At 40.3% G+C, this 15,748-nt stretch overlaps 1 protein-coding gene across 3 annotated transcripts in view; it reads right to left on the bottom strand.

The window, feature by feature from the left end:
- Window positions 1-15,746, bottom strand: part of BZW2 (basic leucine zipper and W2 domains 2) — a 58,328-nt gene extending 42,582 nt beyond the window's left edge. The window contains exons 1-2 of one of the 3 annotated variants that reach the window (XM_068935028.1): window positions 15,606-15,745; window positions 14,704-14,806 (exon numbers count right to left, since the gene is read on the bottom strand). The gene's annotated coding sequence lies outside the window, so the exon portion shown is untranslated. Of the gene's footprint in view, window positions 1-14,703; window positions 14,807-15,046; window positions 15,251-15,605 lie in introns of those variants that run through there. The other 2 variants (XM_068935027.1, XM_068935029.1) reach the window with 2 other exon arrangements.
- Window positions 15,747-15,748: the final 2 nt, after the last annotated feature.

Below are 15,748 nucleotides of genomic sequence, written 5' to 3'. Positions count from 1 at the left end.
AATATTTTAGTCGAAATTCTGGAAAATATGAATATAAAGGTACTGCCACAACTTCTTCATTAAAATAACGTTTAGCAGAGGAAGTTGTACTAGAAACTGTTCACAGTACCCTAGGAAGAATCCCTTCAAAGTTATTTGCTTTTTTTTCCCCCCTCTAGTTCTCTGACAAACAAAAGAATGCAAGCACTAGGAAGAAAAAGTATTAAAAGAATTACTGGATAGGCTTCACTCCTAGCAATGAAGTCTGTCAGACACAAGACAATTTAAGGCCAGCTCAGTAATGAAGGCAGAATTAGCAAAACCACACCTAATACAGAGGAATAAGGTGAAGTTTCCATGTCACGCTGAATTGGATCTTTGACCATGGCCTTACATATTCAACAGCAATGTGTGGATGTGGCTGATAATTTTGCAATTCCTGATGCCAGGCCTTCAAAAGCTAGGAAGACTGGGTTTTTTTTCCCCCTCCTGTTTTCTCTACTCATTGTGACTGCATTAGAATTTGCAAGATTGCTGGCTAGTACAGGAAGAGTAGATTTCTCACGTACAGTACCGCTCTCCCCACTCAAGTCCTCCCTTTTTCTCTTTTTGCACTGTATCAGCACTCTTAAAGTTATATTTCTACAGTGTCAGTTCTACTCACACCATTTAAATTTCATAACAATAAAATCAGAGAAGTGCTACCTTAAAGCTCTGAGCAGCACCAAAACACTGGAGAACACTAGCATCTTCAGGACACAGCACTGCTGTGTTTGACAATCTGTAAGCTATCTTAAAAATTACAAAGACTATGTTAAAAAGCAACAACAACAAAACGTAGCTTCTCCAGAAAGCAAGGCCTTCCAGTTACTAACAGGCTGGTGTGTGTGTTTTTTAATTTCATGAACTAAATACAGTAATGGAGGAGGGACATATTAATAGTCAGCACCTCTTACATGCTTGTGTGCAATAAGGCCTCAGCTTTAATGTCAACTACTATAAGCTTGCAATAAGCAAGTTTTCGGTTAGAACTCCCTAATTATTTCTTCAAAGCGTGTACACAGGCAAGGAGTGCACCAAGCTAATTAAAGGTTTTTTTTTTGTTGTTTTTTTTTTAACCTTCAGAGCAACGAATCAGCTTTAAGATACGTGATTTTTAGTATTTCTGGCTAAAAAGAGACAGCGCAAAAAGCAAGCAGGAGAAACATGGAATGCTTTGCACAATGTCAGCTATTCCAAACATATCAATTAACACCAATTATGCTCGTAGCAGTGTTCACTTGGACAGAAAAAAGAGTCCAGCTGACTTGTACCACTCTGTATCTGAACAATAGCCTCAAGTTTCCTGTGGCTGCTTCCTCCCTCTCACGGCTGGCTACAAATTTTGACGGACGGCAGCTGTTTTGGCCAACAAATTCCCCAAGTGGATGATAAAAGGAATAAACACTACAATATCTTCAATTCACAGATAAGACATGATTTTCTAGACAGTGATTGATATAATTCCTCTCAGTCCAAGCTGTAATAATTCTGCAGCAGTCACTAACAGGTTGGTATGCAATTGCACAAAGAAATCCCAACAGCGCAGGCCGAGTGCCTGCATAAGCAACTACTATCCTTGGCTAGCCAGAAAAATAGATGGTATAGAATGAAGAAGCAACAGAACAAGCAGGGGGCACAGCACTTGCTATTCTAACCACCTTTTGGCAGTTAACCTATCAGGACTCCCAGTCTTATTTCAGAAAGTAATTTCTTCACCTCTGCATGGAAGCCCAAAAAGCTCTTAGATGAATTCATGGAAGAAAAGTCTGTTGTCAAGGGCTATTAAACACAAAGATTATATAACTTCCTAAACTGAAAACTTCAGAAATCAGGAGAAGTGATTGAGAAAAAGATAAACGTAGCTCTCCTATCTGTCTATATATTCCCTCCTCCCACAGCACAAGCTGCTTTCAGAGACCAGCTTCTGGACCAAAGGCCAATTTGTCCCAGTAAGTCCAGCTTTGGTCTGAGGTCAGATAACTTGTAGGCATCATGTATTCCAAGTAGTTCTTTCTCACTCTGTATTTCAAGAAAGGCGCTTAAAGCCACAAATGCCCAAGACAAGTATTATTTATCTGTAACAGCATATTCCACTTGAGAGTAGTACGACAAGAGCACTGAGAGTTGTGTGGCAATTCAGGAAGGAAAGGTAGTCAGGGAAGTTAACAAAACAGGAGAAGTGTCACAGGTCAGCATATTATATCACCAATTTTTTAAGAGGACTTTAGGGTTTGGGATTTTTTTTTTTTAGGATGAGGGAAAATATTCAAGCTAGTCTCCTTAGTTATGAAAACAAAATGCTGAGCCACATCAATATTGTGAGACCTTCTCCACACCACCATTGAGCTAGTCTGTACAGAATACTGTGATTTCCATAACTGTATCTTCTGTATTTCATTTTAGCTACGCTTTTAACGTTAAATACTTACATCAAGGCAGCTGCTTTATTCCAGTTACTCCCTTTCTACTGCATATTCCTATGTGAAGCCATCGGTCTCAGTATTATGACATCAGAATTTTCACAACTGATGTCAGACAATGTTATAACTTCAGGTAAAGATTAAAAAGCAAAAAATAAATGATACAAAGGAAAATCAAACTAATGCATACACTTAGGCTTTTAAAATAGAGAGGAAAGTACAGCATATATGGTGCTAGATATACTTTCAGGCCATGTTTCAGATTTTTCCAGAAGGCCTTCAGTCTCATGAGTTAAAACGAAGATCATCAATGTTCAGTTTTCTCCAGGAGAAAAACAAAATGTATAATGAAAACATTCTAATAATTCAGTTATGTTCCTATGCGTGCTGTAACACAAACATGCACACACACCCCTATCATGTCAAGTGTTAAATAATCAAGCGCGGCAAAGTTTCTTCTATTTTGATAGACCATGCATTGACAGAAGTGCTCAAAACACCACATCTCTGCAAAATTTCAACAGTTCAGCTTCCTCTCTTAATCTTCTTCCAAGTTGTACCCGGAAACAAATGGAATTAAATGCAATGCTTGTCCAAAAAGATAAATGCATAAAACCAAGCACATAACACTGTGATCCATCTTCCCCTCCCAGGCCCCCCAAAACATGCAGGAGGCTTTAAAAATTCATCATACTATCCCTAAGAATTCACAGTCCATGTATAGACACAGCATTATAAGTAATAGCAAGAAACAATGGGGACAAAGAAAAAAGGTAAAATAAGAGTGAAAATCATTTTGTTTTGCACCTCTGTTTTGCTCTACATGCATCTTGATAGTGTTGCTCCTCAAAAACATGCATTTATAAGCAGTTGTGATCATAATTAAAGTCAGATGAAAACTCAGTTCTCAAAAATAAATTTATATTTACAGATGACTGGAATTTCAGAATTAAGAAACAATTTTCACATAACAAAGTCAAATAGAGTAGCAATATAAACCACCAGAGCTAGAAGCCAGAGTAATTAGGTTGTTGCTTCACTAATTTGTGTCCGTTTTTCACTATTAGTGTCATGCAATAACAGCATAAGGACGTTACAAAAAGCTAGTAGAACTTATGGATTTTATATATATATGTGAATGAGAGACAGAGAGAGAAGGGACACGTGGATTCCCCCAAATTCCTGATTGTACTACCTTTACATAGCACAAGGTATGACCTAGGTCATTGAAACTAGTCTCCTCAAAGCTACAAGCCATCATACAAGAGCTAAGTCCAGATACACAAAGCAAAATTAGAAATTAACTGCTTTATTCTGTAGCAAGAAAGTCTTGTCTGTATTGAACTTTCTGTATTATTATGCACAAAGGCAAGTGCAGGGTCCTACACCTAGGGAGGAAGAACCCCATGCACCAGGACAGGCTGGGGGCCGACCTGCTGGAAAGCAGCTCTGCAGAGAAGGACCTGGGAGTCCTGGTGGACAACAAGTTAAGCATGAGCCAGCAATGTGCCCTTGTGGCCAAGAAGGCCAATGGGATCCTGGAGTGCATTAGGCAGAGTATTACCAGCAGGTGGAGGGAGGCGATCCTCCCCCTCTTCTCAGCCCTGGTGAGGCCAGGAGTACTATGTCCAGTTCTGGGCTCCCCAGTACAAGAGAGACATGGCACTCCTGGAGAGAGTCCAGCGGAGGGCTACCAAGATGATCAGGGGACTGGAGCATCTCTCCTCTGAAGAAAGGCTGAGAGAGCTGGGACTGTTCAGCCTGGAGAAGAGAAGATTGAGAGGGGATCTCATCAACGTGTACAAGTAATTGAAGGGAGTGTATCAAGAGGATGGGGCCAGACTCTTCTCAGTGGTGCCCAGCGACAGGACAAGAGGCAATGGGCAGAAACTGAACCACAGGCAGTTCCATCTGAACGTGAGGAGAAACTTCTTGACTGGGAGGGTGACAGAGCATTGGAACAGGTTGCCCAGGGAGGCAGTGGAGTCTCCTTCCCTGGAGATATTCAAAACCCGTCTGGATGTGATCCTGTGCAATGTGCTCTAGATGACCCTGCTGGAGCAGGGAGGTTGGACTAGATGATCTCCAGAGGTCCCTTCCAACCTTGGCCATTCTGTGATTCTGTGTATGACTACATACATCATTGTCTGAGGAGACAGGTCTGCATCTGTGGAAGTGAGGTAGCCAGTGAAGGAAGAGGAACAGGAGGAAGACGGCCCTTTCTACAGAGCAGTTCACTGGTACAGCTTTATTCAATGCATAGCAGGTTATTACAGCTGTCAAAATCCTAGGCTCTGGGGGGAACACAGAGAGAACAGCAGTGGTGACCAAGGAAGATAAAAAGCAACAGTAGAAATTCAGGATGACAACGCCCAAGAAATCCCCTGAACAAGGGCTGTGGCAGATGAGCCATATGAAAGTCCCTTTAAGCAAGGGGAGGCATGCTGCCATCCTCCTGTGGAAGCTCAAAATCTTTGGTACCGCTCAGTAGCAAATTTGATGTCAGTAAATCAATTGTCATGACTGTCCTTACGGAGGCTCACAATACTGTGAGGCGGTGGCTGCCTTATACATTATAAATCCGGACAACACACAGGAGGTTGAAGGCCCTGACCATGGTCTGGTTTCCCAAACAGAGCCCAAAAGGCAGGGAAGAAACAAATCAATTAATCCTACTCTTCGTTTCAAATCTTACTCTACAAAGCAATCCTGTTCTACTTAGGATGGGAACAGACAAATATCACGTCAAAATTCTCCTAAACCAAGTCCATCTATCAGCAAGCTGCTGAGGGAAAGGGAATTCCTGCCCCCTCCCATTCACTCCCAGCCATTTATTTCCACTCTGGTGCTGGTACATTCCTGGATCATTCATCTGCTCACTCCACGGACCAACTCTCTCCTTGCTAGTTTTTTGCTCTTTAGCTTCCTCAACTAACTTAACACTGGATCAGCTGAGGAGCTGTGCCAGTGCAAAGAAAGGCAAAAAAGTGCAAAGCCACTGAGCACAACTAACCTTAAGACTGTCCTAATCAACAGCATGAAACTACACCCTATGTTTAAACTGCCAAGCTAAAAAGACTACTTCAGTTGAGCCAATTGTTTCCTCCAGAAGTAGCGTGGAGCATGTATATATTTTATCCCACTTACCCATAAAGACAGACAATTCCACCTGAGGACAATAACACTTTACAACTGTTTCTAAAGCACTTATGTGTCTGTACATCTAAACTGTGAAGTGAGAATAGCTGCAAGTCAACTCAGTTTAGTGCAAAAAGTGACAATTTAATTGATGCTATTAGTTGGCAGGACCACTACCTATTTCACTGTTGATCATTTTAGCCCACGATCAGTTAAGCCAAAACTACATATCCACTTTTTCTGACTGAACAGACAACTGACAGAACCCAAAGATGGGATTCATTTGACCTAACTTTTTAAAAGAGATTGACAACAGATGTGTACTTCTGACCTTGTGATCCTTGGCTCTCTTTAGAGTCAGAGAAACATAAGTATTTCCATAAAACAGTTTATTAAAAATATCTGTCCACCTTAGGGTAAGACCTTAAAGGAGTCTATGGTGAATAGCTTCATCTTTAGATACTTTTTAAATATTTGAACTAGATCAAACAGACCCTATCATAAATCACCAACTTCCTCCAACAGTTTCTACAACACTACAAAGGAAATTCACAACAGTAAATTTACAATCTGCTTGAATAGCTCAGTGACAGCTAAAAACATTTCAGACAGAGTAAGAGTTTAATTATACAGTCAAATTTAACAATAGTACAATCACTAATGGTATATTATTCAATTCTATAGTTATTTCAGCAGACTTCATTGTTTATCTTTCTTAAATCATTCACAGAATTTCCATTGTTCACCAAGAAGTTTCAAAATCCAGTTTACCACAAATACGTTTACAGAATAGGCTCAGCGTGAGACCACAAGAACCCACCCTCACCCAACCTAGTTTCTAAAGTTAAGAGTTAGTGCAAGAGTTACTCACTTCTAACCCTTGCAGCACAATCACCAGAACAGGTTTAATATCTTTTTAAATGGGCATAAAACTTCACTGTCCTACCCAGCCTTGCTTCCTTTAACAGAAAAAAGCATACATCCAGTTTGCAGTTGTTTGGCCTGTATCAGTGTCAACTCAGTACAATGATATTTGACACTTTTAATCGGGAAATTCATTTTATTGTTTGCAGCATCATTGTTCATGCAGTGGAGAGATCACTACCAGCAATCCTGCTTCTGTAGATAACGTAATAAAGTTTCGACAGGATGTATGTGTAGGTGTATATATATACACACACACACAAAGAGAATAAGAATGTCAATAAAAGCTACCTTAAATTTTTACAACTCATTTCCTACAAGAAAGCAGGATACTAAGGAGTTAAAAGGTTTATTAATAAAGACAGGTAACACAAGATTTTTTTCCCTTAATTGAGAATACACAATGAAAGGCGTAATGGGCTTTTTGAGAGTTCAGAAAGGTAAGTCAGGTAACCCAGGGCTCCTGAATGTGGGTTACCAGAAACGGATTTTATGGAACAGTATTAACCTTCAGCGAAAAAGGGAAACCTATCTTTCAGTGCTACACTTCCTGTGTTTTTCAAAGAAATAGAAGTTTTCAAAGGCCAAATACTAGAAGTGTTGTATCTACTGTATCTATCATACAACAACAAGAAAAATAAAAGAGAAATTGTTTCTATATTTAAAAAGTTAACTGATGCTAAAATCCTAACACACAGATGTGTTTACTCACATCTTCAAAGTCAACGAACTGACTGTTAAAGCCCGTTCAATACAACCCCAGCGCATTCGCTTCCCATCTTGAACGCGGCTCTGCCTAGCTTGATATGCTTTGTAGGGCTGAGAAAATGAAAAAGCTGGCACATGCTCTTTGCTAATGGAGGGTAAAATGGCAGCAGTGCCAACCTAAATTTATTTAAAGAAATCTAAAATAAAGCAGATATTCAGCATGATTTCCAATCAGGGGCTTTGTAATCGTTTTCCCCCTCTATTCTTGACAATACTGCAAGGCTATTCCTCTTTTTTAAAATATTGAGGGGAAAAATGAGTTGGTATTTCAGATTATGAATATGTTGCTACGAACCTTTATTAACGATCTGTTGAGAACTTTGATTAAGCTAGTTATTCAGTAATCTACTAGCCTAGTCATAACAGGAACCAAGTAATTTATATCACGGCTAAAAAAAAAAAATTTTAAGGTAACAAAAATATTGAAAAGAATAAATAGACCAACATCCTGGCCTACTCTAGGGAGACAATGTCCTGCCTCTCAACAACAACTTTTTGCTCTCCCTCAGCTTCAAAAGATTTTTGTCTCTCTTCTCTCCAAATACTGCTTTCGTAGCATTGAGACTTACCAGGTCAAAACTGAAAAAATATTTTGATCAAAGGAGAACTTGTCAACAACTGTTTAAACTGACAGTACAAGACAAAGGGACATGGGAAAGAATTAGACCGTCCCACATCCAAGAAACAAAAACGCGTGTGTGTGTGTATGTGTGCGCGCGCGTGTCAGGAGGGGAGGGGCATTAAGCTATTAAACTAATCCTAGCACCAAACAGGCTATCCCTGAAATGTTTCATTTGAGACATTTGGCTTCAGGAAGGCATGGACCACTGCTGACCATTGTCACTGCCACAGAGGGGAAAAAAGACCTGTAGGTTATGAGTTTCACTTAGTTACGCCACCCTGATCACAAAGAACTCATAAGAGATCACTACATAGATGAAAGTTCAAGAATTACACAACTCCATCACAGGAGAGCTGTGGTAGTCTAGGTGTGTAGGTCACTTAGCAATCAGTTCATTATCATAACTAAGAATCTTGGAGGCACAACAGCAATGTAAACAAAGTGACATACTATGGTAATGCACACTGGAAAGAAGGAATCATGACTTTCCAGTACACACCAATACTACCATAGACATTGTACCAGAAATAAACAAATATTAGACATATAAAGACCTGCCTTGGTTCCTTTGGAAAAGTAACTTACGAGCATCTTTTCTTTTCTCTAACTCAAGGAAAAGTCAGCTGATGAAGTTAAGCAAAACAAGATAGCCAAACTCAACCCCTGACAAAAGACCTCATCTACTTATCTCAGCACAGGAGAAGCAAGGGTGTTCCCATGCTGGAAACGGAGCTGAGGCTGATGCACAGAACGACGGATCTCATAGGCAGAGCCAAGGATTCAGGAGGCCCTGGGGACATGCAGACTGGGGCCTCTTTTTCCCTTGGTCCTCTTTATAAAGGGTTGACTTGTCCTTGAGTATCTAAAACAAAGGGTACGCCTTATTTATCGAATTCTCTCTCTCTCACTTGAGGTATAAAATGATAGTCAAAACAAGGAATTAGCCTTCTATCCGCTAATGCTCAGAAACATGTTGCTAAGATTTCACACTCTGTGCCTCATACAGTAATCATTTTTGCAGTAACTTGAACAAATTTTCTCTCTAAAAGCATTTCTAGGAAAGCAGGAGATTTTATTTATGGAAATAAAACTTAAAATGAAAGGATGACAAACTTGCAAATTGCAAACTGTTGAACTGCTCAGGCTTCCTTTTCTGCATGATTTAAAAAATATACTTAAATAGTGGTTGCTACAATAAAGGATAACCCCAAAGCCATATTTAATTGTTCTGTTTGCAGTAGTTAAAGGAGTCGTAGAAGGGTGTTAACTCATTGGGATTCAAGACACCACAGGAGATGCTTCCTTCTTTCCTGTTTCCTTGACTGACCCTTCTGTACCAGACTATGTCTAGCATTTTCCTTGCATGACCTGTCTGTTCTCAATCCTAATGCTCACCAAGGATAATCCATCCTTCTTACAGGCTGACTGAAACCAACAACCTTTGCCTGGTATTATGAGTCTGCAATAGCTGCAAACAATCTCTACACGAAACTCCTACATCCGACATAAGAATAATTCAGTGCAACAAAGCATGGCTTACAGAGGCCTCCAAAACATGTCTATGTATGAAGTATTCAGTGAATTTTACAAGTCTTACATAAAATTTCAGCCGAACGTTTCTGCTAAATCACACTTCCAATTTCAAATGCTCTATGAAGCATAGAAACAAATAGCTACATATAGACAAAGTGCCTATTGTGGTAAGAGTTACTACTGATTTACTTCCTGGCAATATTTTCCTGCCTTCTAGTAATTTATTTTGAAAAAGAAAAATACAGAAGTCAATAAAAGATTAATTATTTATTCTATATGGAACACTTTAGGAATTTTTATACCATATTTAAATATACTTGCTGATAAAAGCATACCTGAAGTCAGAGCGTGAACAGGACTGAGCAACAGAAAAAACCTGTTACCACATGAATCAACCAACACCCAGGTTTCAACTTCTATACTTACCTGGGACTGACTAGGTTACCTCTGAATTACTTTCCCTTTGCCTAGAAAGCATAAACCAAAGAAGCCCTCTTCTCAAAATCTGACCTATGCAAATTGCCACTTGCAGCTATCCAATCTTACTGCAAAATTGTGGTCCAAGTCAGACTGTTCTTTAACAGCAGTATGTTATAAATACTCGATTTCCCTTCGCTGTGCTTGCTCTGTAACATGATACCTTACAAAAGGCCAAAGCTAGTAAACCATTTAAAGTTAACAACATTTTTACCTCGCAACACAAGTGTTTCATTCTGCTCTCAACATTACGGTAAATAACAGAATCTTGAGGTGCACTATGCCGACTTAAATATGACTGCCATACCTCTGTACTTACCAAGATCATCGAGCTCTCTTTATTTTGCTCTTTACTTTGGATGGGCTTTTTATTTTTACTTTTGTGGTCGCTTACATAATCCATAATTAGATTTAACAAGTATGGCACAACAAATTCGAAAGGGTTTTCAGGCACCGCAAAAATATTACTGCATTCCACACTTTCTCTCTCTAGGGAAAAGCAATACATTTCTCCATTTGTCAATTTTTCTCTCACATAAGAGTGCTACCTCTTAATGATCCTTGAGTATTTTAGTTATTTTAAATTAACAAAAAATTTAAATTACTATGATAAATTGCTACAGGTGAGGGGAGAATTAGCATTTAATCAATGACTGGTGACATGGAAAAAGAAATAGTGCCAGTAACCAGGCCCACAGTTCAATGGGCAACCACAGCAGTTCACAGGTGAAATTTATTGTGCATGACATATAGAATCATTTTTATTTGTAGGCTCAGGCAGTGACATAGACATAGATGACAGTTTCTTCCCTTATGTGCAACACAAACGTAAGAATTCTTAAATTTGAACAGGAGGAATGACGACACAGTAAATAAGCTGAGAACCATTAAAAAAAAGACGACTCCCTCAAATCAATCTGAATTTGATAACACAGAGTTATTCAACTCATAGTCTTATTCATTTGTCCTAAACAAGATGCTTAGGCCTGCAAACAGGTACATTTTTGTGTAGGTGACTACACTATGTAAGCAGAGTTTACTTAAACTTCTCTTAAATTAAAAATTTACTCACAGATTAGGTCTATTTAGATGTGTTTATACCCAACTGCCTCCACCACTTCTCATCTAAAAAAGGTTTGATAGTCACAGATGGAAACTGCCTCAAGAGTCTCCCACCGGCTTCACCGAGTAACAGCTACTGAAACAAAGGTCCCAAGGACGTTTTTTTTCCACAATTCCAAAAAGGTGGAATGGGGCCTAAATATACTGCATGCTTTTACAATGTCCTTCTACCTGGAGATGCATTTGCCTTACAGTTTTATAAACTGTACTTCCTTTACATTTCTGAAATTTTTAAGTTATGTTAGTAACATTTCTCTGAAAAGATATCACAAATCAATTCTTACAGAAGCTGTAGTAATACATAACTAGGTTATGAGCCACCAGGTGCAAAGCATAAATGGAAAAGAACTTACTCTTGCAAAGGTGTTTAGCTGGCTGGCTAATACATATCATGCCACAGTCAGTGACTATCTCTCTGCCCTTATCAATAAAAAGCTGCTTCTATTCCATTTGTTCCATCACACCTGTAATAAAATTGAAGTATCCACCTACATGGAATTCATACGTATTAAACAAATTATTTGAAATTTGGCTTTCTTTTACACAAAAAGAATCACAGCAACTTGAAGGCTCATATTAAAAACAAAAAAGATCCATTGTCTGAGTAAGCTGGTTATATCAGGATCATCCACTAACCGAACAAACAACTAAGAGAATATGAAATCAGCCTGCTGAGGAGTAAATTTTTTCTAAATTACAGATCTGTTGTTGAATATGCAAATGAAGCCAGGTGTGCACACATCTGTTTTTAATATGAAAATAATGCTCTTTTTTAAAGATACTTTTAGCCAAATAGTGCCAACGCACATTTACTCAGGACACTCGCAGGGCCCATATCATGGACCCAGTAGTTGTTCTGAGATCCAAATAAAAACGAAACCTTAGGAAAAAAAAAAAAAATCAGTAAAATAAAAATACTTAAGGAAGTCAATGATTTAGTATGATGTCAATCAACTAAAAGAGCCATCGATCCACAGATAATAAAAAGAAAAATCAGTTAACATACAAGGATGTTTCTGCCAATAAAAAAACCCTTGAACTTGCATGAACTTGAATTGACCCAAATAAACAATCCTATTGGATGCTTCCTCTTTTCGACAGACTATAACCGTCAGGAGTGCAGTCAAGAGAACCAAAACCCAACAGAGGTCCTGTCTGAAAGGTTCACCTCCACTTTAAGAAGATTTTCTATAGCTCAGGTCCTGCAGAAAACAGAACCTTCTTACAAAAATGCACTTGAGAGCTGTACGGAATGGCTCTCATATAGGAATGATCAAATAGATTTAAGGCTTCAGCTTGGCAAAGAGAAAATGAGGGGATAATATAGCTCTATCACGCCACAAACTGAATGTCAAAGGTGAACAGGGAACAATTTTTCCTTGTCTCCAAAAACAGGAACTAGAAAGAATTAAATGAAAGCATGAAGTAGCAGGTTCAAAAACAAGTAAAAGGAGACAGTTCTGTGTGCAGCTGTGGAACTTATAACCACAGGAAGCTGCAGATGCAAAGCATACATAAATTTGAAAAACCCCTTTCAGGCTATCAAATGCAAAGTTAAACGAAAGGATGCCACTCTTAGTTCAGGAAGTGCTTAGCTGTGAACTAGCAGGAGCTTGAAGAATAAGCCACTGAGGTATCACTACTTGTTTGATCTGCTCTTATACTCTTCCCTAGACAAAGTGTATGAGTTCCTGGTTTCTGATCATGTGAAGCCCTGGCATATAACCAAGTTATAGGAACTTTGACCCATGCTACCGCTGACAGAGCGATACAGTACATTGCCATAATTCAAGCAAGCCTCCAAGAGACAAGCTAAGATTAGTCACTTAACTATATTGGGAACAGGGCTGCTTGAAACCATTGAAACCTGTTCAGCATTTCCTTCCCCTCTCTTCCACATCCAGAAATTAAGAGTTTTGTGGTACGCAAGGTGTAAGACCAACCCTTGTCCCTTAGCTTGAATCAACAAAGTTTATGCTATGCTGAAAGTAAAGGTTACTAATATTCAATGAAAGAATCCTTGCACGGATCTTGTTCTCCACAGCTGCAAAAAACATCAGATGTTTAGAATTCGACTGAACACAATGGTCATTATACATTCTCACTATCAGAATCCTGCACATTAGAACCAGCAAACCAGAGGAGAAAAAACGCTGCCACTTGTGCCTGCTTCACAAATAAGCGTCACACGTATAAATAAGCCAAGGATGAAATAGGGAGTTCCCTATATGTAGTACTTATCATTTGAAATCCAAACAATACTGAGTTGCAGTGAAGCTAGCATTTCCTTCTCCCTCTGTAATACCCAAAATTTAAATTATTAATTACCTATGGTAATACCCACAACTTAAATACATGTAAAAAATAGACACAGCAGCTAAAATACTGTAAGAGGTAAGACATAATGTTTAGACCCTATATTTTTCAGATTCCAATTCCCTGCCCTGACACAGACTTCCTACATAGTCCTGGAAAATCATTTACTGTTTCCATGCGTCAAGTCTTACACATAAAAAATGGAGACAATAGAACTTCATTACCTCATAAGGATCTTGCAAGGATAAACAAAAGATTGCAAAATGTCCACGTATTATGGGACTGAAGGGCACAAAGATAGGTAAAAACAAGAAATATTTTAAAATAATATTAAAATATTTTATTAATCTTATAGATGGAGCACTGCTCTAACGTTATTCACTACATTAGCTCCAGTGAGACTGCCAACAGTACTGCTTGCCTGTTTACTCTGCGAACTAGGGTGAAATGAGAGCACTTCTGACATTCTCACAGTAAAAGAAAATAATGTAATATGCATACTTTTGTACAGTAAATCCATGAGAGGTTTTTTGCAGTATGAAAGGAAGCTTGTAGGCTTTTTTTTTTTTTTTTTTTTTTAAAGCTAATGATGTTACAGAGATTATCAGCAAACCATATCACCAAATTCGTCCTCAGGGGGTAAAATTCACACCCTACAGTAACCAACAAAAGACCACTTAAACTCTAATTTCAATCTTGATGACGGAGCCTGTGACAGACTTCTATTAGCATAACACAGGAATACCTTTCTGGATTAAAGTATAGAAGGCACGTCTCCATCTTGGGAGCATCACCTTCAAGGTACTTCAGGTACGCCACAAAGAAAATTCAAGGGAATCTGTTATAATCTGGTTTCAATTTAAGCACACAACACACACCAATCTCTCTTACTTATACTTGTTGATTTAAAGAAGTGTACATGCATGTACTTCCATGCTTTTTTTAAAACCAGGAAATCCAAATTCATCTGTTTCATTAAAATAAAATCATAGTGTGTCTGTATATTCTAGTCTTGTACCCAAATAGTTATAGAAATAGGCTGGATTCAGAAAGTATACTCTTCTGTGAATCAGGAAGCAAGCAACGGGACTTCTCTATTTCTGAAACTCAAGTAATTAACAAAAGTGAAAATACAGAACAAGATTAGTATTTAAGAAATACTTTCCAATAAATAGCTATGAGATGACCTTCAAGTAGCAAGGGAAGAAAAATACAGTTTGCTGATACAGTTATGCTTTCAAAAAATAAATAATTAAGTGCCTTTTCTAAGAGCACAAAAGTAATATTTTGAAGGCAGGACAAGGGAGACAAGAAGTCACCACTATATGCCTGTTTTTCTCTCTCTCACACAAACACACTCACTCAGAAATTAGGGACACCAAATCTCAGAGCCTGTGTTTCTTGCTTGAGATCTGCAGGATCACTACGCCTACCAAGCTTCAACCGGAGGAATGGAAAGTTGGATCTGTAACAAAGATTATTTTTCCACCGTCGGTTTAATTTTAGAAAGGTGCTAACAAAAGGCACAGTTTTAAACACTCCAAACACGTTATTTCCCTTCCCCATTCATCAAATTCTGCTTCCTTTTGGATATACGATGCCACAACACAATTAATTCTTTATTCAGCTACTTTAGCTGAATAAACAGCTTTTTCCTGTGTGGAGGAAAATACAAGTTGATGTCATAAAAAAAGAAAGCCAGCACCTCCCTCCCAGGAAGACTTTCCCGTGCACCAAAGCCAGCCGAGCAGGGGCAGAGGCCCATGCCCGCTCCCCTCCGCAGTCCGCGCCTCGCGCAAACCACAGGCGGCGTGCTCCGCGGACCCTCGCGGTTCAAAGGCGCCGCCCTCCCTCCGACAGCGAGCACCGAGGCGATCCTTCTGCCGCGCTAACGAGACACCTCGTCCCTTGCGCAGGCAGGGGGAGACAAGGAGCCACGAGCCCGCACGCGGTGACATTTCCACGCGCGCCCGCTCTCTCCGGGGACATTAAACATGTCCTCACACGCCTAACGGCCGCCCTCCCCCGAGCCCGGGGCGCCGGCTGGCAGCAGCGAGGCCGGGCGGCGCCCACGGCCGGCTCCCCGGCGCCGCCCTGCCCGCCTCACCGCCGCCGGCCGGCGCCCAGGCCCCGCGCCGCCCGCCCCGGCCGCGCCGCCGCCGGCGGAAGGCGCGGAGCCCACCCGGACCCGCTCGCCCGCTGGGGAGCCCCCGCGGCCCCGCCGCTGCGTGGGGCCTGCCGCGCCGCGCCGCCGCCCGCCGCACCTGTCGAGTGGTTGCTCTCCCGGGGAGGGCAGGCGCGGCGGTGGTAGCGGCGGCGGCGGCGGCAGACAATGGAGGAGTGAAGGACAGACACATTGACACACGGGCGCCGCTCCGGCCGCCCCCTCCGCCCGGCCATACCACTC

Source organism: Struthio camelus, chromosome 2 (genome assembly GCF_040807025.1).
Source record: "Struthio camelus isolate bStrCam1 chromosome 2, bStrCam1.hap1, whole genome shotgun sequence".
NCBI lineage: Eukaryota > Metazoa > Chordata > Aves > Struthioniformes > Struthionidae > Struthio > Struthio camelus.
This window is presented reverse-complemented; position numbering and strand designations above follow the sequence as displayed.